Below are 26,950 nucleotides of genomic sequence, written 5' to 3'. Positions count from 1 at the left end.
AGCTTGCGATACTTTTCAAGCGGCGGGTGCTTCGGGTGGTTATCCCCAACGCACCTCATCGCACAGGCAACGCCATCCACCTATGATCATTTCATTTTCTCTCTCCGGTGCATGACTAGTGAAGCAGCGCAACGGCACAAGGCCAGAGGAAGAAATGGACAAACACAGCGCTGATGTTCTTAATGTCCGGTGCATGGCCAGCCACTCTTCTGACCATAGCCAGCAACGCTTGACCTTTGACGCACAGTGGTCAGCTGAATTGTGGTCCTTTTTCCAAACGTTCCTTCCCTTATTCTGGAAGAAGCGCCTCTCCAAGAACGGCAAGCTGACTGGAGCGATCACCAGAAGACTCCTTTGGCGTGGAAATCAGACTCGTAAACGCACGTTGGCAAAGAAACTCCGTCGTCCTTTTCGCCAGCCTTTTCATTTCTTCTAGCCGTCTCTGTTCCTTTACCGGTTCTCTTCCAAGCAAGAGTAGGACACGCGCCCAATTGTGAAGCTCCCGGACTTGCCTCCAGTACTCAGACTTGAGTATCTCAAAAATGCCTCTTGCATGGTCCCAAGATGGCTGCAGGATGCCGATGAGGGCACGAACCTCTAACGGAATTATTTTCCGCTTTAAGCAAAAAGTGACCACTCGTGATTGGCAGGTATATACGGTGACGGTGATAAGCTTAGCACAAATAATTGCAGGGTAGGGAAGTGCCCGATGGGGAAGGGCCGATGCAGAAGAAATATGCTCCAGAAGTACTTTGGTTTGGGCTAGTTCGTTCATAGCTGATGTTGATTCTGAGGACGGCGCTAAAGGGACGATTCCTGCATCCATCTTGGCGACCACCCGAAATACCCGCCGCTTGAAAAAGTATTGCAAGCTCTCAAGGAATATGAGCTTCAAGCGCTCCATGTCGATAAGGACGGTGGATTTATCATCATTATAATGTATCAAACCTTTAATGACCCTTTAAAGGATATTACAGAAGGGGGGAGAGGGGAGGCGACATACATTATAAAACAATGCAAGAGGAACGTAAAAGATGTTAAAACAACAACAAATCTTGTAAAACATATATATATATATATATATATATATATATATATATATATATATATATATATATATATATATATATATATATATATATATATATATATAATAAGGGGATATGAGGGTGCTCGTTATAATACATGAAGGAAAGAAGCCAACAGTCGGCGAGGCCAAGGAAAGCATTGGAGATGGTACTTTATGTATTTTTTTTTTTAATGTTTACTTGGATGAACACTCTCAAGGTTCGTATACAGACAACATAAATACCCAAGCAAGTAGCAGGGGGACAGCGGCCGATGTAGCTCAGTTGGAAGAGCACCGGACTCGATATTCGGAGGTCGTGGGTTCGGTTACCACCATCGGCACGTTGTTTTTTCTTCTACTTTGTGTTTAATTATCTTTCTCCTAAACAAATTACATCACTAATTTCTGTGATTATCCAAGTAAACATTAAAAAAATACATAAAGTACCATCCCGAATGCTTTCCTTGGCCTCGCCGACTGTTGGCTTCTTTCCTTCACATATATATATACATATATATATATATATAAGATGAGGTAGGGGCGCACAAACGAAAACAAAGGTTTATTTCTGACTCAAACTATGGGCGGGAATAGAAATTTTAGGCAAATTTATTGTTCAAAGCCACACAGTAACCGTTCTTTGAATCTGACAGGGTAACTTTCCATGACAGTAGGATGTGGAAATTTATTCCATTTCTGTATTGCTGTTTGCAAAAGTGATTTATTAAAAACAAATGTTGATCCATGCAGGCCCTGTACACTTAAGCAATTGAATAAAGTCGAGATGAACGTGTTGGGGTGAAGAAGAGATTGACGTAGATGTGGGAAATGATAGAAAATCTTGCGGAAGAGTTATAGGCGTGATATCTTGCGACGGAAAAGATCAATAGGGTACGATCCATAAACGTTTTTATACAGCAGATACTGATTTTGTAATCGTGCTTTGAAGATATAAAACGAGCGGTGCGGCTCTGCCTTGATTCCAATGAACTCATGATGTAAATCTGATGTGGACACCAGATTTGAGCATGCGTATTCAAGTTTGGGTCGTACGAAGATTTCATATGCTAGTTTGCGGACGGACGGGGGGGGGGGAGTGGACAACGATAATGTTTTCTAATAAATCCCAGTATTTTAGAGCTTTCAGCGACTATATTGAATATATGTCCGGACCCATTTGAATTGCTAGAGATTAATACACCGAGGTAACGATACGTAATTATTTTTCAAAAATGGAGCTAACAACACATTCACAATAAAGAAGACATGGACAAGCGCTGACTAACAACTGACCTTTCATTGAAAGAAAACACACATTATATAGGCACACCGTGGTGGCGCTAGTCAGAGGCAGCAAACATCGCAAGGTGAAAGGACCATAAAACTGATAAAAGACAACAGGCATAAAAGTGATAAAAAACAGTTATGATCGGATGGATAGACTAAGAAAAAAACGATGGTTCGGAGAAAAACAAACTGGTCTATGACACGTGGTGTATAGGGCAAGATGGAACACGAAGACAATCACAAAAATTGATAAAAAAATTGACAATCACAAAAAACCTTTTCAGACAAACGACTAAAAGGAAAATATATCAAGCGACCGATTATTAAAGATGTTATTCAACTTATTAGGCATGCGCATCTTATTTTGATTCTAAATTCATTCGCGAAAATTCAACTGCACCCTTCTAAAAAGAGAACTCACTCTAATACATCACTTTGGACGGTTCGCTAACGCAATCTAGACCTTTCCTTTTTATGAAGAAGGTTCTTTTACCTCACGAGCTACATTGTCTAGACTTTTATTCAGTACGGAAGTTTCTTTTATGATAGGCATGCATTTGCACTTCGTGCAATGAATCGGCAGATTGGATCCAGTGCCTTTCTCAAGCGATCGCTCGTGCTCTCCCAAGCACTCATTCAAACATCTTCCAGTCTGGCCGACGTATACTTTACCGCAAGTGAGTGGGATCTGATATACAACGCCTTCCCTGCACCCGACATAATGTTGGGCATGGCGTGTTCCACATGTTTCCTTTACTGGTCTCGGGTTATTAATCCGAGGGCACAGGCAAGCCAGCTTGCAAGCGGCAGAAAATACTACGAGGACTTTGAATATATTTGCGACCTTCTTCAAGCTGTGCGCCGTGCGATGACAATAGGGCACAACTACAGGTATTACCCTTTCAGAATCCTCTTGAGTACATCTACCTCTCGTGCCTTTTATTTTTTTTTAATCAATTACTGAACTACAGCAGATATAAATTCCTGTGAGAAGGCTGCCTTATGTAGCCTTTCAATCTGAAGTTTAAAGCCAATTTGCATGCAATGTTCACATGATTTCTTTAAAGAGAATTCCAAGACTGATGTGGCTACGGCTCTTCTTACTGACTTGGAATGAGGGGATTCGTAAGATAAAAGCGATTTTTGTGCTCGGGGGTGGTACATCCAGCAAACTCCTCCTTGTGCAAAGGGAGAGCTGTAGATCCAAAAACTGTACCTTATTGCTTCCTGGAAGTTCAAAGGTGTACTCCAAACCATGGCTACACTCTCTAAAGACTTCTAGAATTTCATTTATTGCGCCTTGGTAAGTCGATGGGTCCCGTCTGTTTAACACAAATAAAGAATCATCTACCATACCTAAACACCTTCGTAATTTTTCTTCTGTCAACATTTTTGTCAAGAACTGTGTCAATGGTGGAGAGAAAAATGTTACTTAAAACAGGAGCAACACAAGAACCTATGCAATTACCTCTTTTTTGTATGTAAACCTGATCCTCAAAACGAACCATTCTGGTGCTAATATAGAATTCCAACAGGGAAAAGAACCGATCTATTGGCATGCCGGCTGCATTTTGGAAACGCACAACACTTTTCTTTTCAATGCAAGACTTAAACGCGATAAACAGCTCTTTGTGTGGAATAGAATAAAAAAGATCTTTAACATCTACTGAGAGAAAACTGCCCAGAGTTCCACAAGACTTTAAGAGACCTATTACATAAATGCAGTTTTTAGTGGCAAAAAGATCCTCTACTTCAAGCGAGGTAAGGTGTTTTAAGAAAAACTGGCTTACATGTCATTGCCACGACTCAGGATCACTAACAATGCAACGAAACGGAACTTCTTTATGAGTCTTGGCCGTGAAAAAAGCATGCTTAGCGTATTTGCCTTGCACTCGCTGATAGCATTGCTATCTTATCCAATTCCAGGTTTGTACAGATTGAGACTGCCCGAGACTTTATTGTGGTGGCTTGAGACTTGTTGGAGCGAAATTCCTTTCAACAGCTCAGCAGGCATTTTCTTTGTAGATTCCTGGCGAAACCACGATGATGCCTCCTTCCGTATCGGCTTCCATTAGCCGCAGACCGCTTTCCTTGAAAAAAGTGACGACGGTGTTGATCTTAAATCGGCTGCCTGAGTCTCTCTTCGGAACTGTTCTTGACAGAGCGTCCACACTAATCAGCACGCATCTCTCGCGGTCTTTAGGCGACGCCTTCCCAGCAACACTCCTATTCAATGATAGGAGCTCATGGGCCGCATTCGCAGGTTCGATGCTGAACTTCGGTCCCTTCCAAAGAACCTTCTAACTTCTTCAGGGACTTTAACTTGCCCAAGAACTTTCACTTCCCCGCTGCTTTCCTGCGTTTTGGGGGCCTTAGGTGTGTTTTTCAACATGTGACGCTACCAGAACTCCACAGCCTGAGCTGCAATCTTCCTGTATGCTTGAAGCTTTCTCTCGGCAATCCATTCCGCGTCTTGGTTGTGACATGCGACACGCAAACAGTCAAAGAAGAACCGCACTTGTCTCCACAGTTCTGATCGTACAATCCTGCACACCCGCTTAACGTGGCCGTAAGAAGGTCGAACAGCGCTGAACAGAGCGATGACCACACCTGGGATCAGTTCTTCCTAGAGGCAGAACGGTATGTCTAATTCGAAAGGTTAACCATGTAATTATGGTGACAAGAGCAGCCAGATGTGCCGTAGGAGATGACGCACATAAAGAAGAGCCCACTGTGTAAAAAAGGTATTCAAGGACTTTTTGTTGGGCTAGTTGGTGCAGCATTTTTCAAAAATGGACGAAGCGCAAACAACACATTCAGGTGAAAGGGGCCACAGAGAAGCGCTCACTGACAACTGATCGTTTATTGAAGGGAAACACACAATATATAGGCACACCGTGGCGGCGCTACTCAGAGGCAGCAAAGGTCAGAAGATGAAATGACCATGAAATATATAAAAGACAATAAGCATAAAAGTGATAAAAAAAAAGCAGTTATGATGGGGTGAATAGCCTAAAACCGATGGTTCGGAAAACGAACTGATCTATGACACGTGGTGTATAGGGCCAGATGAACATGAAGACAATAAAAAAAAATTGATAAAAAAGCTGACAATCACAAAAAAAAAACTTTTCAGGCAAACAACTAAAAGGGAAATACTTCAAGCGCCCTAGTAATAAAGATATTAGTTACTCAAATCATCAGGCATGCGCATCTTATTGCGATTCTAAATTCATACGCGAAAATTCAACAGCGCCTTTCTAAAAAAGAGAACTCACTCTGGTACAGCACTTTGGACGATTCGCTAACGCAATCTAGACCTTTCCATTTTATGAAAAAGGGTTATTTTAGCTCATGAGCTACTTTGTCTCTACTTTTATCCGGTACGGAAGCTTCTTTTATGATAGGCATGCATTTGCACTTCTTGCAAAGAATCGGCAGACTGGATCCAGTGCCTTTCTCAAGCACACGTTTCCTTTACTGGTTTTATGTTATTAATTCGGGGGCACAGGAAAGCCAGCTAGCAAGCGGTAAAAGATACTACGGGGGCCAATAAATAATAAAGAAAAAACACACCATGCCCAACCTTATGTCGAGTACAAGGAAGGTGTAGCTCAGATCCCACTCACTTGCGGTAAGGTATACGTCGTCCAGACTGGAAGATGTTTGAATGAGTGTTTGAGAGAGCACGAGCGATCGCTTGAGAAAGGCGCTCGATCCAATCTGCCGAGTCATTGCAAGAAGTGAAAGTGCATGCCGATCATAAAAGAAACTTCCGTAGTGTATAAACGTCTAGACAATGTAGCTTGCGAGCTAAAAGAAACCTTCTTCATAAAAAGTAAAGGTCTACATTGCGTTAGCGAAACGTCCAAAGTTTTATATCAAAGTAAGTTCTCATTTTAGAAGGCGGCAGTTGAATTTTCGCGCATGAATTTAGAATCGCAATAAGATCTGCATGAATGATGAGTTCAATAATATCTTTATTACTAAGGCGCTTGAAGTACTTTTCCTTTAGTTGTCTGAAAAGCTTTTTTGTGATTATCAACTTTGTTATCAATGTTTCTGATTGTCTTCCTGTTCCATCTGGCCCTATACACTGCGTGTCATATATAGGTTTGTTGTTTCCGAACCACCTGTTTTAAGCCTATCCATCATCATCATCATCACAATCAGCCTGACTATACCCACTACAGGGCGAAGGCCTCTCCCTGCGAACTTCTTAACCTCATCCGCCAACCTATCTTTCTGCCGCCCCCTGATACGCTTTCCTTCCCTTGAAATCCACTTTGTTACCCTAAGCGACCATAGGTTATCCTCTATTCGCACTACATGTCCTGCCCATGCCCATTTCTTCTTAATTTCCACTAGAATGTCAGTAACTTGATGTATTTCTCGGACCCACTCTGCACGCTTCCAATCTCTTAATGTTATCCCTTCCATTTTTCGTTCCATAGCCCTCTGAGTTGTCATCAACATAGGTAGAACCCTCCTGGCTAACCTCCACGTTTCAGCCCCATAGGTGAGTACAGGTAAGATGCAACTGTTGTATGCTTTCCTCTTGAGTGATACCGGTAAGCTGCTAGCCATAATCTACGAGTGCTTTCCAGATGCGCTCCATCCCAATATTATTCTTTTTGTTATTTCCTTTTAATGGTCCGGATCTATGGTTACTACCTGTCGTAAGTAGACATATTTGCCTAATACTTCCAGTGCTTCGCTACCTAACGTAAACTGCTGTTCCTTCCCGAGGCTGTTCAACATTACCTTAGTCTTATGCATATTGATTTTAAGCCTACATTTCTACTTTGCCTGTCTAGGTCATGGCGACCTAGACAGGCAATGTCGGCACCCTCTAACCGAGGATGGCGCCATTACCCTAGAAGCAATGAACAGTAATTTCAGAGATATCATTACTGCGTGCGCGGTAGAAGTAGGCGGCAGGATAGTTAGAGAGGATACCGGTAAGCTGTCTAAGGAGACGAAAGATTTGCTTAAGAAACGCCAGAGTATGAAAGCTTCCAATCCAACAGACCAGATAGAATTGGCCAAGTAATCAAAGCTAATCAATAAGCGCAAGGTGGCCGTTATAAGAAAGTATAACATGGAGAAAACTGAGCATGCTGTAAAGAACGGGGGAAGCCTTAAAGCGGTAAAGAATAAATTGGACATAGGAAAAAACCAGATGTATGCGATAAGGGACAAGGCTAGCAACGTCATCACGAATATGGAGAAGATAGTCAAACTAGCCGAGGAGTTCTATAGAGATCTCTACAGTAGCCAAAGTAGTCAGGACCGTAATGGGATTGGCGGTAGGGAAAATCAGTCAGACCTTCCACCAGTGACGAAGGACGAGGTCAAGAAAGCCTTAGAAACTATGAAAAAGGGGAAATCGGCTGTAGAGAATCAGATAACTACAGATTTGTTAAAGGACGGGGAGATATCATGCTAAAAAAACTGGCTACCCTGTATTTGCAGTGTCTGGTGTCATCAACGGTACCGGAACCATGGAAGAATGCAAACATTGTCCTCATTCATAAGAAAAGGGACTCTAAGAAACTTAAAAATTACAGACCAATCAGCTTACTGTCTGTTACGTATAAGGTATTTACTAAGGTAATCGCTAATAGAATCAAGACACCCTTAGACTGCAATCAACCAAAGGAGCAAGCAGGATTTCGGAAACGATTCTTTAATATCGATCATATCCATACGATCACAAGTGATAGAAAAATGCTCGGAAGATAACCAGCCCTTATACATAGCAATCATTGAGTATGAAAAAGCATTTGACTCAGTTGAAGCTTCGGCGGTGATGCAGGCATTGCGAAATCAGGGGGTAGGCGAGCCTTACGTGAAAGTGCTGGAAGATATAGTGCCTGCACTGCAACCATAGTTCTGCATAAAGAAAGTAAACAATTCCCATAAAGAAAGGTGTTAGGCAAGGAGACACGATCTCCCCAGTACTATTTACAGCTTGTTTAGAGGAAGTATTCAGAGACTCGGAATGGGAGCAGTTAGGGATAAGGGTAGATGGAGAATACCTCAGTAAACTGCGATTTGCTGATGACATTGTCTTGCTAAGTAACTTGGGGGATGAACTGCAAATAATGATTGATGACCTAGACAGGACAAGTAGAAAGGTAGGTCTAAAAATCAATATGCAGAAGACTAAGGTAATGTTCAACAGCGTCGGGAAGGAACAGCAGTTTACGTTAGATAGCGAAGCAGTGGAAGTAGTAGGCGAATACGTCTACTTAGGACAGGTAGTAACCGCAGATCCGGACCATGAAAAGGAAATAACAAGAAGAATAAGATTGGGATGGAGCGCATTTGGCAAGAACTCGCAGATTATGACTAGCAGCTTGCCGGTATCGCTCAAGAGGAAAGTATACAACAGTTGCATGTTATCTGTACTCGCCTATGGGGCTGAAACATGGAGGCCAACCAAGCGGGTTCTACTTAAGTTGAGGACAACTCAGAGGGCTATGGAACGAAATATGGTAGGGGTAACTTTAAGAGAGAGGAAGCGTGCAGAGTGGGTCAGAGAAATAACTCAAGTTACTGACATTCTAGAGGAAATCAAGAAGAAGAAATGGACATGGGCAGGACACGTAGTGCGAAGAGAGGATAACCGATGGTGGCTTCTCGGTAACAAACTGGATTCCATGGGAAGGAAAGCGCAGCAGGGTGCGGCAGAAAGCTAAGTGGGCGGATGAAGTTAGGAAGTTCGCAGGGGTCAAGTTGATTCAGTTAGCAGAGAACCGGGCCAATTAGAGAAATATGGGAGAGGCCTTTGCCCTGCAGTGGGTATAGTCAGGCGGATGATGATGATGATGATGATGATGGAGAGATCAAGAAAACAATAAATTGCATAACGTAAAGCCCTTGTTAGCAGAATGGAGGTCCAGTAGACACCACGAAAATTTTAAGGAAGTAAATTTATCTCGCTTATGGATCGGACACACTCATCTCACGCACAATGTCTTACTAACAAAATTAGACAAGCAGCTTTGCTAAAGCTAGTGTGACGAACTCACAGTTGACCACATCTTAATTGCCTATCCAGGACTAGAAGGTTTGAGAAAAAAAGGCACTTTGCATTGTTTTGTAAACAATATTCCACTACACCCTATGCTCACCTTAGGGGAACAAGCACTCGTTGAGTCTGCAGGGTTTTTAATTGCCTCAATGATGCCAGAATCGTAAACAGTAACAGTCAAGATATGTCATTATCAATCTATATCGTCAGTTTTTAGCCTTTTGTTTTGCGCAGCATATCCTTAGTTGATTTTGCGCCACAAAATCCAATATAACTAACTTTTCGCATTGCCGATTCTACATGTTCGTAGAAGCTTTCAAGTGCCTGGTCATGAGAGCTACATGTGGGTGCATAGGCGTGTACAACCTTTAGTTTATACCACTTATTAAGCCTAATTACGATGTTTGCCAGCCTCTCATTAATACTGTAGAATTCATATATATTACCCGCTATATACTTATTGACAAGGAAACCTACTCCTAGTTCTGGCCTCTCCGGCAAACCTCGATAACACAGTGCATGCCCATCCTTCAGTACAGTATATACCTCATTCAGCGTCCTAACCTTACTAAGCCCTATGACATCCCATTGCATACCCTCTAGTTCCTCTAGCAGCACTGCTAAACTAGCTTCACTAGCTAGGGTTCTAGCGTTGAACGTTGTCAGGTTCAGTTTCCAATGGCGGCCTGTCCAGCGGAGCCAGGAATTCTTAGCATCCCCTGCTGCGTCACAGGTCTGACCGTCGCCGTAGTCAGGAGTTCCGCAGCCGCTGGTGACTGAGGGCGGGGGTTTTATGGAACTAATCATGAGAGGCTGAGGGCCAATTACTGCACTGGGGTGGCCAACGGCTGTTCTGGAGAGGGAGTGCGTTGCCGGAGGTGTTCCCCGGCCTCACGTCGCAGCCCAAACCTGTTTATGCAATTCCATCGACGCGCAGAGTTTTTATTTTTTATCCGGTGGAGAATAACGTGGCACCGCGATTTGAGCCCCGATCCTCTTGCATGCGATGCGTATGTTCTACCGCTACGCCACCGCTGCACGTTTAGCCTATCCATCCGATCATAATGGATTTAGCCTATCTATCCGATAATAACTCTTTTTTACCACTTTTATGCTTATTGTCTTTTATCTATTTTATGGTCCTTTCCCCTTGCGACCTTTGCTGCCTCTGATTAGCGCCGCCATGGTGTGCCTATGTAATGTGCATGTTTCCCTTCAATAAAAGATCAGTTATCAGTGAGCGCTTGTCTGTGTCTTCTTTCATGTTAATCAGTTGTTAGCGCTTCGTCCAATTTTGAAAAATGCTGCACCAACTGGGCCAGCAAAAAGTCCTTCTTGGATACGTCAGTACTTGTTAAATATTGACTGTGTTTAAAGTGTAGACGTGCTTGACGTTAGAACGTTTCCGGGAAACTTGCATAAAATTGCATTTTGAAATATTAAGATGCATCAGCCTCTTATTACACCCGTCCTGTAAGAATGTTAGGTCATCCTGAAGCATGTTCTGGTCAGTATGAGATTGCACTCAGCGATAGAGGACGGAGTCATTCGCGAAGAGGCGTATTGATGATGAGTAGCCACAGGGGAGGTCATTTATATAGATGAGAAAAAGAAGCAGGCCAAAAATTGAGCCTTATGGAACGCCAGGAAGAGCCTTGGTTGAGACTGAAGGATGTCCTCTTATGACGGTGAACTGAAACCAGTTGGTGAGGAAGCCTTTAATCTAAGAGAAGAATTATGGGTCCAGGCTGAAAGAAGAAAGTTTACAGATAAGTCTCAACTGAGGAGCCCGATCAAAAACCTTTCAAATGTCTAAGAATATAACATCAGTTGAAAAATTGAGTCAAAGTTTAAATGAAGATCAGTGGTGAATTCAAACAGCTGCGACTGACAAGAAAAACCAAACAAGAAACCGTGTTGATTCGTGAAGAAGAATGCGTTGTTATCATGGTGTTGGGCAACTTGAGAATAAATGATGTGCTCCTCTAGCTTGCAGGCGATGCATATTAAGGATATCTGGCGATAACTTGGTGGATAGCAAAAAGAAGTACGTTTGGAATACACAGCGGCATATTTTTTACGCATTTTAAATGTAATTCGTATTCACGAATGTGCTCAAAATATGTCTGAAATATGTTCATCAAATTCCTTGCTGAATATTCAAAATGTATTTTTAAAATGTGTCAAAAATATCGTATCTGAAAGTACATTTCGAGTATAGTTCAAATAGGTGAAAAAATATGTAGGCATTTTTTACATACTTAAAATGAATTAAATATGTACTTTTGCAAATATGAAATAAATTTGTCTGAAGTACACTTCAGGTATAGTAAATGGGTGGCCCTTGAAGATATATTTGCAGCACCCTTCAAGCATCCTTAGAAAAACCATGCTTAAAATCATATTTGGGGCAGCATCTTGAAAATGAATTTAAAATGTACTTTTGTAAATGTGAAAGCAATGTGCCTAAAGTATACCTCAATTATGAAAATGGATATTCCTTGAAAATATATTTCAAGCACACTTCAAGCTGCCTTCAAAGATCAGTGCTCAAAATCATATTTGGGGTAGCATATTGGCAATGAACTAAAAATGTATTTCTGCAAATGTGTATTTAATTTGTCAAAAGTACAATTTTAATAAACGGACACTGGGGACTAAATTTAATGATCATTAAACCTTGTGCAAATAAAAATGCATTGTAATGATGTAGATGTGGATGACAGCTCATGCGGACTGGCCACACGTGCGCATCCGAACAGTGATGCCGTTGTTAGCTGGAACGGTCAGGTAACGTGGCCGCGTGAGACTGGCATTTGGCAACGCATCATGGTACCCTGCCAGCCGCCAGCCCGTATGTTATCTGACGCAAGCGCTCAGCGCTCCAAGCCACATGCAGGCGACGCACGCTGCTGTCCCACACCTCGCTGCCAGCCATTGGCATTAAACAATGCCATTCATGTAGGATGCTCTTTTTGTTTTATTGTTTTCCTGTCATTTTCGTTGCCGTCCGTGGGTCCACTACATTGCCATGTGTGTTCAAGCTGTCTCTGGCTCCTGGTGGACCTGGGGCCACTAACAATATCACAGACATTACACTACCTATTACCGCGCGAGCTTTTTTAAACACATAAAACAGTGCTTCGAATAGTGTGCAGAACCCATATTCATTGCTCAACCCTTAATTCCTTCTGTGGATTATTTCAAAGGTAATGAAAGATATATTTTTTGCATATGCAACAAAGCTACATTCACAGAAAGAGTGCTCAACAATTTCTGAAATTTTAATCCAGCAGAAAAATTGACACACACATAGGCACTATTGCACTGTATGGTGACAAGCAAAAGACATAATGTTGCATTTCAAGAAGAGAGCTTTGCGGGCTGGCTGGTTCATGTTGAATGGAAGGAAGGAAAAGCTCAAACGGACGGGACGTGTAGGAAGGCGAGACAGACACATGAGCTGCTCATGCGCCTGTCTCGCCTTCCTACGTCCGGTCCGTTTGAGCTGTTCCTTCCTTCCATTCAATGTTGCATTTACCCACAAGCTCCTGTTCCAAGAAACTGCCAAAAAGTTCTTGCACAAAGTGAGACCGAGCAGGTCGGGCTTTTTACTCATTCTGGAACACACTTTTTTTCCAACTTTTGCATGGTTTTAAATATTGATAATGTCAAACTGAGCTACATTCATCAAGCTGACCATCTTTCCCAATATTTTTTCATTTAAAAGGGACTTCTTGCTACTGCGGGTCTTAATCTCTGGCCATTAATGAGCTGGTGGCCAAGCAGCGCTGAATTAAGATGTGGGCTAAGGAGGCTGCGGCCCAGGGTCTTATCTCCGAAGATAGGAGGAGAGGGCCAATTTATTCTAACCTGCTTCATATATAGGACGGCAAATAACGTAACTTAGCAACAGGTATGAAGAGGAAAACTAAGAATGAGACGGGGTCCCTGCTTAATCCGACTGATTTGTTTAGCAACAGGAGAGACCTTGTCGAGCTGCAAAAGCAGGGATTCCCCACCATTCTCGGAGGCTCCTTTCATGTGAGGTGATCTGCACCTGCTTATATTATCACAGAAGTTTTAATAGTTTCCCCTCCATCCTGTGACATATATTATGTTGAGGCATGCAAAAGGAAAGAAAAATAAAGAGCCTCTGCCCGTGCCACAAAGTATAACGGGCTTCCATCCTGTGACAGTGGACTACATAAAAAAAATGTAATTGAAAGAGCTGATGCAAGTAATTTTTTTTTTACACCGCCACCTTCATCCCTATCACTATCGCCCTTCATCTCTCAAATAGTTCTGTCTGTTCTTTTCTGCTTCTTTAGGGGAGGAAAATGGGCTATGTCAGAGTGAGTGCCGGACTAGTCATGTCTGACTGTTAATGGCTTTGCTTCTGTTCTGTGTGGTGCCAAACTAATGCATCACTCTCGCACTAATTGCAATAATCACATCTTGTCCTTCTTAAATTTAATATATATAGAATAAAATGGGGCATATTGCAGAAGTGTAGGATAAAAGTGAGTAAGGACAAAAAAAAAAGGGGGGGGGGGGGGTGTTTAGGTAAGTGCTTTAGCCCAGGGCTATTTTTTAACTCTGCAAAAGACAGAAAATTAATGCTCAAAATCCAGTCAGGCTGAGCAAAATGTGGTTATTTTCATCATGGTAAAAAAAAACAGCTTTTCTTTATGCCCTTTAACTTTCCAAACAAGTGTTTGTTGCAATCTATAGTTGTTCCTTTCTGTGCAAAAAAAAAGGAAATCTCTTATCTGGCATCTTTATTTTAATGAATCTGCAAAAAGCTATGAAGTTTCGAGCTCTAGACTCGCTGCTTCATCAAGTAGGCATGGCTGAAATCATATTTAAACAATGTGTTGAAACTTTACGGATATATGGAAGCACAGAAAAAGTGGAAATCATGACTCATGTGTCCCTTTGCAACTTATGAGCTGCTCAGTGATGTATGTATCATTGTAGGACAATAATCACGAAGGTTACAAGGCATTCAAAAAATTTATTACACATTTTAAACCAACAAAGAATGGTGACTGCACAAAGAAAATAATAGAATCAAAATATAACAGCACCTGTTCTACAAAATGAAATGAGTGAGAATACGAGCCATCCATTAGAATCAGCCAAGTGACACCCGAAGAGCAATGGAGTCAAAACAATAAGCTTAGCCCATTCACGAAGCCAGAGACAACCACGGCTTCATCTTGCGTTATGAGCCTTTGTTTTAGCCATCCTATGTAGTTCCCTGTAACCCAGTTGTTTGAGCATCAAAAAAAAAAAAAATTTAACAATCGAGTAAGACGTGCGAAAGCTTTTGTGCACAGGTGGCAGTTGATGGAGACGAGGACATCCAGTGCACAGTGCAAGAGTGTGTTGCAGTCTGCACATGGGGGGATCCACTGCAGTTATAGCTACAGCACTTCATACTTGCTTCCCATGAGTAATTCCTGAGTTTGAATCCACTATGTCCCCATTGTTTCTTTTTAGTGTGAAAGCACTACAAGCAGACACACAAGCATTAGACAATTTGGCTATGCCCTGAACCGCTGGATTAGTGCTAAATACATTCATGCTCACATAAGGCACAATAAAAGACACTAACTTCAAAGCATCCTGCCCATTCGTAGCTGACCATATTTGCCAAAAGCCTAGACAGTCAAAGCCTAAGAAGCTGATGCCCACCTGCCCCCTTTGCCCCATTACTGCTGCCATAACACTCAACAAATGGGAGGAAGCCGCTGGCTTGGTAATCGCTGAACAATATTGTTATGAAGACGAAATAATCTACAATATTCTTACTGATATTGCCGCCAACTGACCCTGCCACTCTGTCACTGACACAACAGCTCTAGCCAACTTTGGCACCGACCCTGCACAGAACATGCAAGTTCCAACTGTCAACTTTCAGAATCGGCAAGCCTCGCTGCCTCAAGCATTCACAAGAGCAGTGAATGTTATATGACCTTGCTGGACTCCTTGATTGTGACTTTCAATGGCAACAGAAAGCTATTAATGAATAGATGTCAAGATGAACATAAGTATACCCAACAGCTTGCCTTTTCAGATCACTTGCCCCCCTCTCTCCTGTTTTATATCACCCTTTCAAAGCATGATGCTCCAAGCCTTCATTACCATTTCAAAAGCTGATCAGAGTGGAAGCAAGTGCTTATAGTGCAGTTCGGCAAGCAACTTTTTCTTATAAAGGCAAGATCTTGTCAATGTGCCTGAGTAAGCCAGCAGCGAGGAATTCACTTCACCAAAGACAAGATATCTGGAACGTGCCCACTCTCATTAACTGACAAAGATATATTAGTAGCAGATTGAGGAGGAGGAACAACTTTTATTTCATTTATCTCTTTCTTCCCAAGTGGAGCCCTGCATTCAGTGCTCCATGTGCCACCACTTTCCTCCAGGCCCGTTAGACTACAATTGTAAGAGGTGCAAAAGAAAAAAAAAAATGAAAGGCCAGAAAGTGAAAAAAAAAAAACAAAAAAACAAACAAACATAGAGACAAAAAATAATGGGAAAAAGAAGATGCACAGAGAACACATCCTTCACTACATCAGGTTTAAACTGTACCCAAATACTCGCCAAGCAGGCAAAATTAGGAAAGATGTATGAAAGGGTAAATGAAGCACAACTATAAATACATACCTCATAGAAGCCACATGACAGGAAAAAAAAAACAAGCTTACTTGTAACAATGGCAAAACACTTAGCAGGGAGAAGGAAAATGTACATATATATATGTATGTATACAACTGGAAAAAGAATGAGCAAAAATGACAAATGTAAAAGTAAAGGCAATAAAAAACTCAGTAAGCATCCATGACTGGAAAACTTCCAAAATGCATAAAGCTGCACAAGTGGAAACAAGGAGTGAAAGAGGAAACCGACACTTACTAAAGGTAATGCCTATTGCACCAATACTGCAGGCTTCTGGAGCTCAAGCCTCAGTGAATAACAGTGCACCACAAAGGAGTTATGAAATGTATCGACACAACTCGTGTAACTATTGTTAAAGCATCTAGCAGAGCTGGTTCAGTCTAAAGGAGTAACTCAGACCTGCACATCGCAGCACCTCCAGCAAAAAAATGATAATAATAGAAAATAAAAGAAATAATAATAAAAAGAAAGAAGTGGTATGCCCAAAGTACCTATTTGCTCGACAAAGAAGCAGGAGCCCTCCTCTGTACAGAGCATGGTAGGGGGTCTGCAGGGGGTCTGACACCTTCCAATTACCTAGCTCAGTCTTCAAACCTCATTGGGGTGCAGGTGATCTCTATTGGGGGTGAGATGGTCAACACCAGGCTATTTAGCTGAGTCAATTTGTTTCTTTTCTACCAAGGGCAGTCATACTCGCTTTCTAGCCACAGTTTGAGTAACTGTCACATGACACCAAAGCAGGCACAATGTTGGTAATCGGGGATGAAACCATCCACCACATCAAAATGAGGTCACGGCAAGGCAAGGTCCCTTGACTCTATTAATAAACAGGCACTTAAGATGTGCCTTTTCTAGCCACTTCAATATGCTTCACAGCAGTCCTGCACACTGGAGCAGGATCTCAATATTCGTACGAAGAGCCCCCGGGGTAGTAACACCAGCCACACCCATAAAAACCATTAAATTGTTTATAGTTTCCGACTGCTGAATGAATGGCATCCACTGAATATGCAGCTGCAAATACCCTTATTTGGACCTGTTCTCCATGTTTAACTAATGGAAATCCTAAGGAAAGCTTCTGTAGCTCTTTTGCAAAGAGTGTAAAAAGAGTGGTCATGTTTGGCTTTGAAAAACCAAAACAAATAGCAGGCATAAGCCTGTTCAGACTGCAACGTCCAGCTCAAGAATATCACACTGAACTGGCCAGATGTCAAACGTTAATTTTTAAAACACTTTAATTCTATCTGTATTCCACAATAGTGAAATATTGTGAGTTGAAAAATCAGCCGACAGCCTGGCATGTTCTATGCCATCCACTACGTCAACACACTTCCTCTGATTCTTTGCGGAAGCAACTTCAAGTTTTGCTGCCCAAAAATTCATTGAAGCTGCTCTTTCAAAGGAATTGCAAGGAAGGAAGAGCAAAAGGCTATGTCAATATCCCATTCACAGTTCTCGCAGTGAATCTCAATCTGAGCTGTACTACCCAAGTACCTGGTACAATCAAGACAATAGAAGTGGTTCTCAGCTTCAGGAATGTGTACACCCAAAGCTTTGAAAAGCAAGTATATTTCAATTTTTTTAGCTTTTCCTGGGTACTAGATGATATTCAGCAGGTCCAGCGGGTCTGTCATCCCCCTGGTCGCTGACTTTATGGCGCATCACATAGGACATGAGAAGGGCTGCAACTTGTGTCCTCTCATCAGCAACTTGCAAAGTACTTTGTTGAGCTCTGCAGTCAGCATCTTAAAATAAATGAGATATTCCACAAATATTAATTGGAGGAAAATGTTAGTTCACATCAAATTTTCCTACAGTCCACTTATACATAAGTGCCAAATAGCAGAGTCTAACTGATACAATGACAGGTGTATTTTACTGACAAACAGTGCGATATGGTCCCTTGCATGATAAATTCCATTTTTTTACATTTGTTAGGGTCAGCATAAAGGTGAGCATGTACTGAACATGCAAGCCAGAGAAAGGTTATCTGCCCAAAATGCTTAACATTTGCACTTCATTCAAAGCTTTTGGTGTCAAGATGGAATTATCTGGCATTTAAATCTTCAGCATTTCAGAAAAAAAGAAACATGCTCACTTGAGGACCTCAGTCTTCATCAGAACCTGAGCTGTCTGCATCACTTGGCACAGGATAAGGTACTGGCACTTCTTCCTGCTTTAATAAAAAAAATGTGAGTCCAGAGGAGAAAATCTTGCCTCACTCAATAAGAACTTAGCCCAGCTTTCCTTTCTGAAATTACTGAAGCCTAAAATATTCATATCATGGTAAGCTTCATGAACAGTACTGCACGCCACTTACAACTATTATATGACAGTAGCATATTAATCAATGTTGCATGGCAGTTTCATTAAACCAAGGAGGGGGAGCAGAAAAGTGGACACAACAGAACCAATTCTTTAAAAAAAGAGAGGATGGCCACTACATGCAATCCATTTTTATAATCAGTTTATGAGGCTCGATAAACGTTTAAAGAGACAATAGCTATCCCTGCTAGTTTCCTATTTAACTAAAATTTGTTCAATTACTTTTTAAATCTTCACATAAAGGCTGGTCCACATGCAAGCAATTGAGTGAACTCAGTGGTGAGTGGCATCGACACAGCAAAAAATTTCCAACAGGTTGGAACTGGAGAGCTCGAGCTGCCATGACAGCTCAAAATAAGTTTTTTAGTTACTCCGGCAGAAATTGCTGGAGTTCTCACTTGCATGTGAAAGGCTTAAGCGCTCATATGGCAATTATAATTTTAAAAGCAACTGTTATAACTGAAATTGATTGAAACGCCCACCTAAAGCCGTATATGTAAACACTTTGGATGTTAAGGGGAGTCAATGGAAGGAAAAGGAGAAATGCTACATGGTGAACGCTGGAAGGCCAAGTTTGCTACATGGCCGCTTGCCAACTGCAAGCCAAAAAGTGTTCGTAATTTCAGTATCTGGAACGATATTCAGCCAGGAAGAGCACCTTTTTTAGTAGTCTTGGCGGCATTAGAGTTAAAATCAGCAATTCTCCAGAACTAAACATTTAAATAACTAAATGTACATTGGAAAAGTGTAAATCTTAAGCAACTACATTGCCATAGGTCAAGCACTCATCTTTTATGTCTTTTATGATAACCTGAGTCTCCTAACATTGTGGCATCCTATGGCAGACACGAGTAATTGTGTGCAGCGAGGGGTAATTATGGCGTGCTCTTGTTGCAGCAAAAACGTGAAGATGCACGTGGTAGCACTGACTGACCATGATTTTGCTTCTTCCAGAGCCACACATGGCTCCTCCTAATGGTCAGGCTAGATACGTACATAGATCTGATTCTGCTAAACAATATTTAAGTATATATTTAGCAATTCTTTGCTTCCACCTTGCGCAGCTGCTAAATTAGAGGAGAAAAGAGTAATTCAGGCCCTACCAATCTTGATGCATAGAAGGTGACAAAGCCCTGACTAAGCCTTGAAGCATATTTTTGTTTATCCACTTCCCTCCAAAATCACAGTGACATACCTCTCCAAGTCACTGAACTGCTTTTTGCATAATTATCGCAGGCATTACTGATCACAGAATCTCACTCTTGGTAGCGCGAGTGACACTCAAGCTGAAAGAAAACTAAAAAACCTTCAGCGTGGTGCATATCAAAGCCACATCCCTGTTTATGCAACAATGTGACCAGGGCTTAAAGTGCTGTTTTGTGATATGGGTCAGGTATTAAAAGGTGGGAAAGAAAAAAATTAAAAGTATCTGAAGAGCCACTGACTTTTCAGTAAATCCATACAACTATAGGTGTCATTGGCATTAAAATTATGATTTTAAAGTCATCAATAAAGCTTGACAGAAGCAAATTAACAGACTTTCGTGAGTGACCTTATATTTATTGATGACCAACCTCAGATAGGGTGTCCCCTAAGCATGGTAAACACACTTGATAACACTGTGTATTTTGGAAACTGCAACTTGGTGACATTGGAAACCCTGTCCTCCTACAGGTGCTCTCATTTTTCAGCTTTTGTCAAGCCATTTCCTTGCGTTAGCAGCAACTCAGCCACTAATTCCTGTTTCATTGCCTGAGGCTATCAGTGTTCAGAGCGATAAATGGATTTCAAACCTGCAAACCTGGTCCTTTCTCCATGAATATGAGCATAATACTATGCTTTCATACATAGTCATCTTAATTACTGCATTACGACTTGGGATTTCACATATCCTTCACACGTGACATCACACCACTACAACACGTACAAAACCAAGCTTTACGTATATTTACATTCAGCCCATACCGTGCCAATATTCCCAAGTTTTTTCAGCAACTTAACATTCTTCCCATCTCTGCCTTACTCACGTATAACTTAGGCACTTTCACATATTGTTTTGTTAGTAACAACAATCTTCTCTAGTTTATATATCGTCAAGATCTTACTGACCCCAATACCATTAGATTTTCATCAAGAAGTAATTTTCTCCTGCCAAGAGTGTGCACTAATTACTGTAGTTGGATTCACATCAGTCAAAGCATGGAATAACATACCTCCGGACATCAAATCAAGTCTTTCGCTACATTTGTTTAATGGCGCTCATTTTGTTCTTCAATTCTTCAATCATTCAGTGCCACCAACTAATGAAATACTTCATACACACTTCGTAAAAAGTTACTTTTAAAACTTGTTTTCTTGCACATGTTCACTTGTTTGTATTAATATTTGAATAATGGATACTTGTATTTTCTTGTATTACTTTACGCTATGCTGCTGTTCTTCCTTTCATATTTTTTTACGATATGATACTACTTGTCGTTCTGTCTACGGCTACTTCTTTGTGGGGTATTCTATAATTTCAGAATGAATTTTTCTTCCTTGCCTCTATAACATTTATTTGTTATAGAGGCAAGGGAAAAAATTATTATTGTTATAACATACTATATTTTTACTTTGTACATTTGCTGTAACCACTGCTCCCTTTCATAACTCGTTTTAATTAGCTGAGGAGGTCCCAGTACAGTACATTTCACTATGGGACTCCTTTTGTATTTATTTATTATGTATGTAATGCTATCATATATGAAGTGCAATAAACTTGAAACTTGACAAAAAAAAAATTGAACTCTTGGACCCTGGTTGCAGTTTTAGTTTGGATCTTTAGACCTCAATCTTCTTTTTTTTTTTTCTACTTGCAGCACAATAGGCTACAAAAAAAAAAAAGAAAAAAAAAAAGAAACAAGCACAAGGGCTACTGTAACGTTTCCATAACAAATTCTGGGACAGGCCAAACTAAAATGTTACAATTTTACATGCGCTGTTGCCGGCTGCTCCAGGAGAGTGTCATGCACATCTGTGCCTACTGGCAAACAATATCTTGCTTTGGCCTGGTGTAAGAAAGGCAGGGTTATTGGTTATCACATTTATCACTTTTTAGTGGCAGCTCTAATAGGACACCAAGTTTCTCAACAGAGAAATAAAAGGTATTTTGAAACATCTCAAAATAAAGACCATCAAGGAAAGAATGCAGTGCGAGATGTCATGTGTAAACTATGCTAACTGTGCTTAGTTTGAACTGTGCTGAAAATTAGATACCAGATTATAAATCGAGAAACTTCGTACTGTGCGAATATGAAGTTCCTTGTAGTGGGGGCAACTGAAACAAATATGTAATTAAACACTGACAACTTTGTGCCATGAGCATTCTCTTTCTCTGCCAAAAAGCCTTTTTCATACCTGGCATCAATCCAGGGGCACCTCTCTATCCTCGTCTTCATCAATGCTCTGTGTTACCTGGTAAAAGAGCATAGTGTTAGACATTAAATCAGCCGACTTCATGAAACATCGGGCACACCGTTAACATACATTCAAGTAAAGCTTCGAATGCAGAGCTCTATGCAACATGCTGAAGTGCATGTCCCCCCCCCCCCCTTACACACACACACACACACACACACACACACACACACACACACACACACACACACACACACACACACACACACACACACACACACACAGCGGCCCTTCCTACTATGCTATATATCTAATAATGTAAATAATATATCCTGGTTCATATGTTAACCGCATGGAACTAAAATAGTAGAGTTAGGGCAAGGGTGATGCATTAGTTTAATTTCAGCTCACAGAATCCAAGCACAAGCTATTTAACAATCAGACGTGGAGGTAATGCATAAAAGACTAGTCCTGGACTCACACTGATATGGCCTGTTTTCCTCCTCCAAAGCGGCAGAAAAACATTGATGGAACTATTTGAGAGATGTAGGGTAATTGTGACGGTGGTGGCAGAAAAATATTTTCCTCAATATCTCATTTATTGTGCAGTTCCATTTTTTCAATGTTGTCTATCACCACAGGACTGTGAGATTCACAGTAAACCATTAAAATCACTTCTCCAGTCACTAAGCAAGTGCAGATCACCTCACAAAAAGGGACCTCCTAGAAATCCTGTTTTTGCATCTCGACAAGGTCTCTCAACAGCTAAACAAAGATTATGCGGGGTTCTGGTTTTCTCTCCTGTTGCTGGAACAAGTGCCTGTTGCTGGAAGTTCCATTATTTGTGATTGCATATATGATGCAGCTTAAAACAAATTCCCTTCCCCCCCTCCCTCCCCCTCCTCCTACTCTCATAGGTTGCAGCCCACTGGGAGCAGAGAGCTTATTTAAGATGACACTTAGTCTATGAAGGTGCTGTATGGAATACCGTGCCAATTACTGTAAAAGGTCAGTAAACATGGCGTCAGTGTAATGTCCAGCGCCCAGGCAGTGAGAGATTCAAAGTAGCAACTTCCGGGATGTTTGGCGTACTTATAACCCCCCCCCCCCCCCCCCCCTCCGCCACTTTTTTTTTTTTTTTTTTTTTTTTACGAGAGATCTCGACTGCGCACACACTTATGCAAATGAGACGCTCCTCAAAGATCGCGCTTTCCGACCCCAAAACAATTATTAGACTCGGCTCTATGTTTTCAAATGAAATGAATTAACACCATGAAAGCAAGCCCAGATTTGAGTAAAGTCTGTCCGCGCGTCTTTAGCCAACCGAGTTCGAACGTATATATTTACCTCTCCGGCCGCCTTGTACTACTGCAGAGTGGTCGGTAGAACTGTCGTCGTCGTAGATCTCGCCAAACTGGGGGCGTCGAAGTCAGAAGCTCCACCGCTCGAAGAGGCATGAGAGGTCTCGGCAGCCATGTGCATTCTGAACCGCCGATTTTCTGTTTTTCTGTGCATGAGTACATATCTTGCTCAAGGTGGCGTTTGCACCTTAAAGGCATAGCGCGCGTCGTTCCACAGGTTCCACAGTCCCCCTTTTGTCACAGAACGCACATCGACGAATCAGTCCAATAAAACGTATCCAGAAATCGTCCTGCCTTTACAGCTAGGCCTAGGCCTTCCCTTGGCAAAGCGGTGTGTGTTTGTCGATTAACTCTATGGATCTATGGTTTGGTGTGGTGATTAAATAGATAACTGCCACATATCTCGTGAATAGTGTAGATCATGAACGTAAATGTACATACCACTGAAATTAAGTGGTACTACCCAAGCATCCTTGGCCGACCATTTACGTGTGGCCGACGTTCGGAAAATGGTCGGGAGCCTACTTAGTCGGCTAGTAAACCACGGCAAGCGGTCGGCCCGGAGGTAGCCGCTAGCCATTTCGGCAAGTAGTTCGCAGCGGGCTTTGGCCCGACTTTTTGGCCGGACTAAATGCCGGGCACGGCGCCAGGTTAATGGCAAGAGTGCGGCAATGCGTCGGCCCGACTGTTGAGGCGGTACATTGAAAAAAGGTTATGAAGAGCATGACTGCTACTTTTTTTTTAAATTTGCCTGTTACTCGGCTTTGGTTTTTCGCGATGTTATGTAATTTGCGCTTAGTATGGAACAAAATGATACATGCTATTTATTGTAAATGTTTTGTTACATTAATTAATGCTATTGTATGTTTAACTTGTCGCTCACATTTTTAGTGAACCTTATAGCTGTTAGTAAAATTATTTACCGAGTTCTGATAAACAGCACGCCACAAGGTGACCGCGATTTCATGTGTAGATCATGTCATTATACATTATACTGTTTGCTTATTACGAAGCGCAGCTGTAGGTGATGTAACATCAGTTATATTTTTGGCGCACAAGCTCCCGTACACCCCATTTAGCCCGTATCACTCACTGAAATTCGCTATATGGCAGCTGGGCACTTGAGTAGACGCAACTTCGCATTGTAAGGGAGGAGAAGGCTATTGTGTAAAATAAAAGAAGCGGACAGAAGAGAAAAAGCACACGGGGGGCAGAAATTATGCGTAGGGCACTGGCAAGCCTTGGCCGCGGCGAACGCTCCAGCAGGCAAGCAGAGACAAATTCTAAAAACACTACTTCGCAGCAGGAGAAGAGAAATGCGTACACGGAGGGAGACTCGGACGAAACAAAACCGACCTCACGCTCGGACGTTTCGAAGGAAGGGCGGAAAAGAGGGGGAAAATGGGAAGGGCGGGGCAACTGTGTCACCCCCGCAGCTCGAAAGTTGGTGGCGAGCGTTCCTGACTGGGCGAGAGAAGAAATGTATACACGCCGACTTTGAAGAGAGCATGCAGTTTTGTGGTATTTGTATACTATTTTTGAAGGAGCTCTTTTCGAACAAAGTTGTCTTACGATCAAATACATGAAGAAAAAAAAACGAAGGAAAATGATTATTGTCCAGGTTATTAATCGCATACTGTTTTTCTCAAAACAGTCTGGTAAAGCTAAGAGCCGCGAGAAAACAGGCCAGCGTCCTTGTCATTTGGTTTTGTTTCTTTGCGTGTGGCCCATTCATCCTCTTTTACGACCTGCCGGGGTGGGACGGGCGGCTCTTTTCATTTTTTTTTTTTTTTCGGAAGTCGGAGGGGCGCATTTTCGCAGCGAGCGGTCCGATTCTACACCGGAAACTAACCCCCTCTCCTCCCCCGCTTCTTGTCAACAGTTCTTGGAAGACTCGGCAGCTTGTGCTCGTGGGTGCGTGCGTGCTTTCAAGTTCGTTGCAGAAGTGTAGAGCGCGACCAAGAGACGATCTCGAGCGCGCGAGGACGCTGTACGTGCGAACGAAATGTTGGAAATGCAAGCGCGTTTTCCAAAGTTGCGCGTTATTAGTTAAAATTACAAGACAGTCAACTTTGTTACCTTCAATAACTAGGCGCTGGACAACCAGACCTCTTTTTCATTCGCATTTATATATTGTCAGGACCAGTGACTGTAATAGTTTTCAACCGCTGTATCCTTTCAGTAACTCCGCCAAGCCATCCTGAAGTAACGCGCTCCTCCGGCGCGTTTGGACAAAAAAAAAAATCGAAGATGCTCCGCTTTTTCTGTTTTTCTGTTTGTTTGTTTTTTCCTTTTTTCTTTTTGCTCAATAATGGGAGTGTGGTTTCATAGGAACGATACAGTTGATTTTTATTTATTTTATTAGTATTTCGCTTTTGTTTTACAGAATGTTTTGAATTATGGCTTCTATATTTTCTTGCTTGTTACTGTCCACTCCTGGTCCGCGAGAGACATATTTTCTCAACGCATCCTGCATATCAATATGAGTTTGAGACCCCTATGTTATACAGAGTGATTGAAAATTAATAATATTTATTGAGAGCTGCACGAGGTACGCGCAATAAAAGAAGCTAATTGAAAAGAATTCTTTCCTGAAGCAGCTGCCGCAATTTCGTGTTTTTGTTGTGGCTTCAGACTAATAATATGGAGAACTTTTAGTTTTAAGGCGTGAACATGTATCGGAAGGGATTAAAGCGAATTATCTGTCGTACGTACTAAGCCGAGAGATCGCTTGTAGAATAGCCCTGCATGTGGAAGGAATGCTGCATAGGTCCAGAAACTTAAGACTTCTGCTTGAAAAGTACCGGGATAAGAGAGTAGAAACGATCATGACGTCATAGGCGTGAACTTCAACCATTTACTTAGCAGGGAACCAAAGAAATCTTATTGATAAACATGGAAATAGCAAAGCACACTGGGACAATAAATAATGTTTCAGTAAAACAGCAAACAGTACCGAACATATAAGGTAGCGGCAAGAAATATATAATGCAGTGAGTTTCTGGTCACATGTTGTATATCAGTAATGCGCAGCTGCAACAGGATTCCCTCGGGAGCTCTGACCACCTAACAAATTTCCAGACAGTCGATTGCTCGATCCTTTGTGCTCACACATATACGCGTGAGCCGCAGGCTTGCGTCTTTCAAGACAAGAACCGAGTTCAAATCACTTCGATGTACAAGTGACCTTCCTGAGTTTGATGTGCCGCGTCAACAACCTCCGGATAAAGCTTTGCTCTCCAAGAGCTAACAGATGGCTATATCTAGGTGAGACGCACTAGCATGGGGAACAGTAGACAACGGGGTCACCGAAAGAATACGACCGACCGCGTTCCTATTCTGCCAAATGATCAATCCCACGGACTTCACTACACGTTGTTCGAACGCTTCGCGCGGCCTTCCACTGTGCGACGAAAAAGCTCACGGCGCTAGGCAGCGGAATGTCCAAGCTGCGACACAGTCCTTAAGGACACGTGTGTGAGACTCAACCTGACCAAAGTTGATACAGTGCAGATCAATATGCCAGCTGTAAAGCCTGTTTAATTTGGTGGGGATCGAATACGCCACACTCAGTGCGCCACCGAAAGTCTCTTACAGCATGCGGGAGATTGGGTGCAACAGGCGTCTCCCACTTCGCATACCTTTGGCACATATGTGTAGGGGCGCAGAATAGCAGAGCGCTTCGCAGAGATTAGATACTGCTATGGCTATCCATGCTCCGTCTACGAACATCTCCTCTAACTATGCGAACACGTGCGCCTGCTTCCCCTGACCATGCACTACAAACAT

At 42.1% G+C, this 26,950-nt stretch overlaps 1 long non-coding RNA gene across 2 annotated transcripts; it reads right to left on the bottom strand.

Annotated features, from left to right (window-relative positions):
• Nucleotides 1-14,683: 14,683 nt before the first annotated feature.
• LOC146175213 (uncharacterized) lies at nt 14,684-23,566 on the bottom strand. Of its 2 annotated transcripts, none has more exons than XR_014702154.1 (4): nt 23,148-23,566; nt 21,801-21,857; nt 18,178-18,252; nt 14,684-17,824 (listed from the first exon to the last, which is right to left on the bottom strand). It is a non-coding gene; the product is annotated as an uncharacterized LOC146175213 (long non-coding RNA). The 2 variants fall into 2 exon arrangements; XR_014702153.1 differs by having other exon boundaries at nt 18,178-18,255; nt 23,148-23,563.
• Between the last annotated feature and the right edge of the window lie 3,384 nt (nt 23,567-26,950).

This window comes from Amblyomma maculatum, chromosome 11, assembly GCF_055883805.1.
Source record: "Amblyomma maculatum isolate TAMU_Amacu chromosome 11, ASM5588380v1, whole genome shotgun sequence".
Lineage (NCBI taxonomy): Eukaryota > Metazoa > Arthropoda > Arachnida > Ixodida > Ixodidae > Amblyomma > Amblyomma maculatum.
Note: the sequence above shows the minus strand (reverse complement) of the source record. Positions and strands in the feature narration are given on the sequence as shown.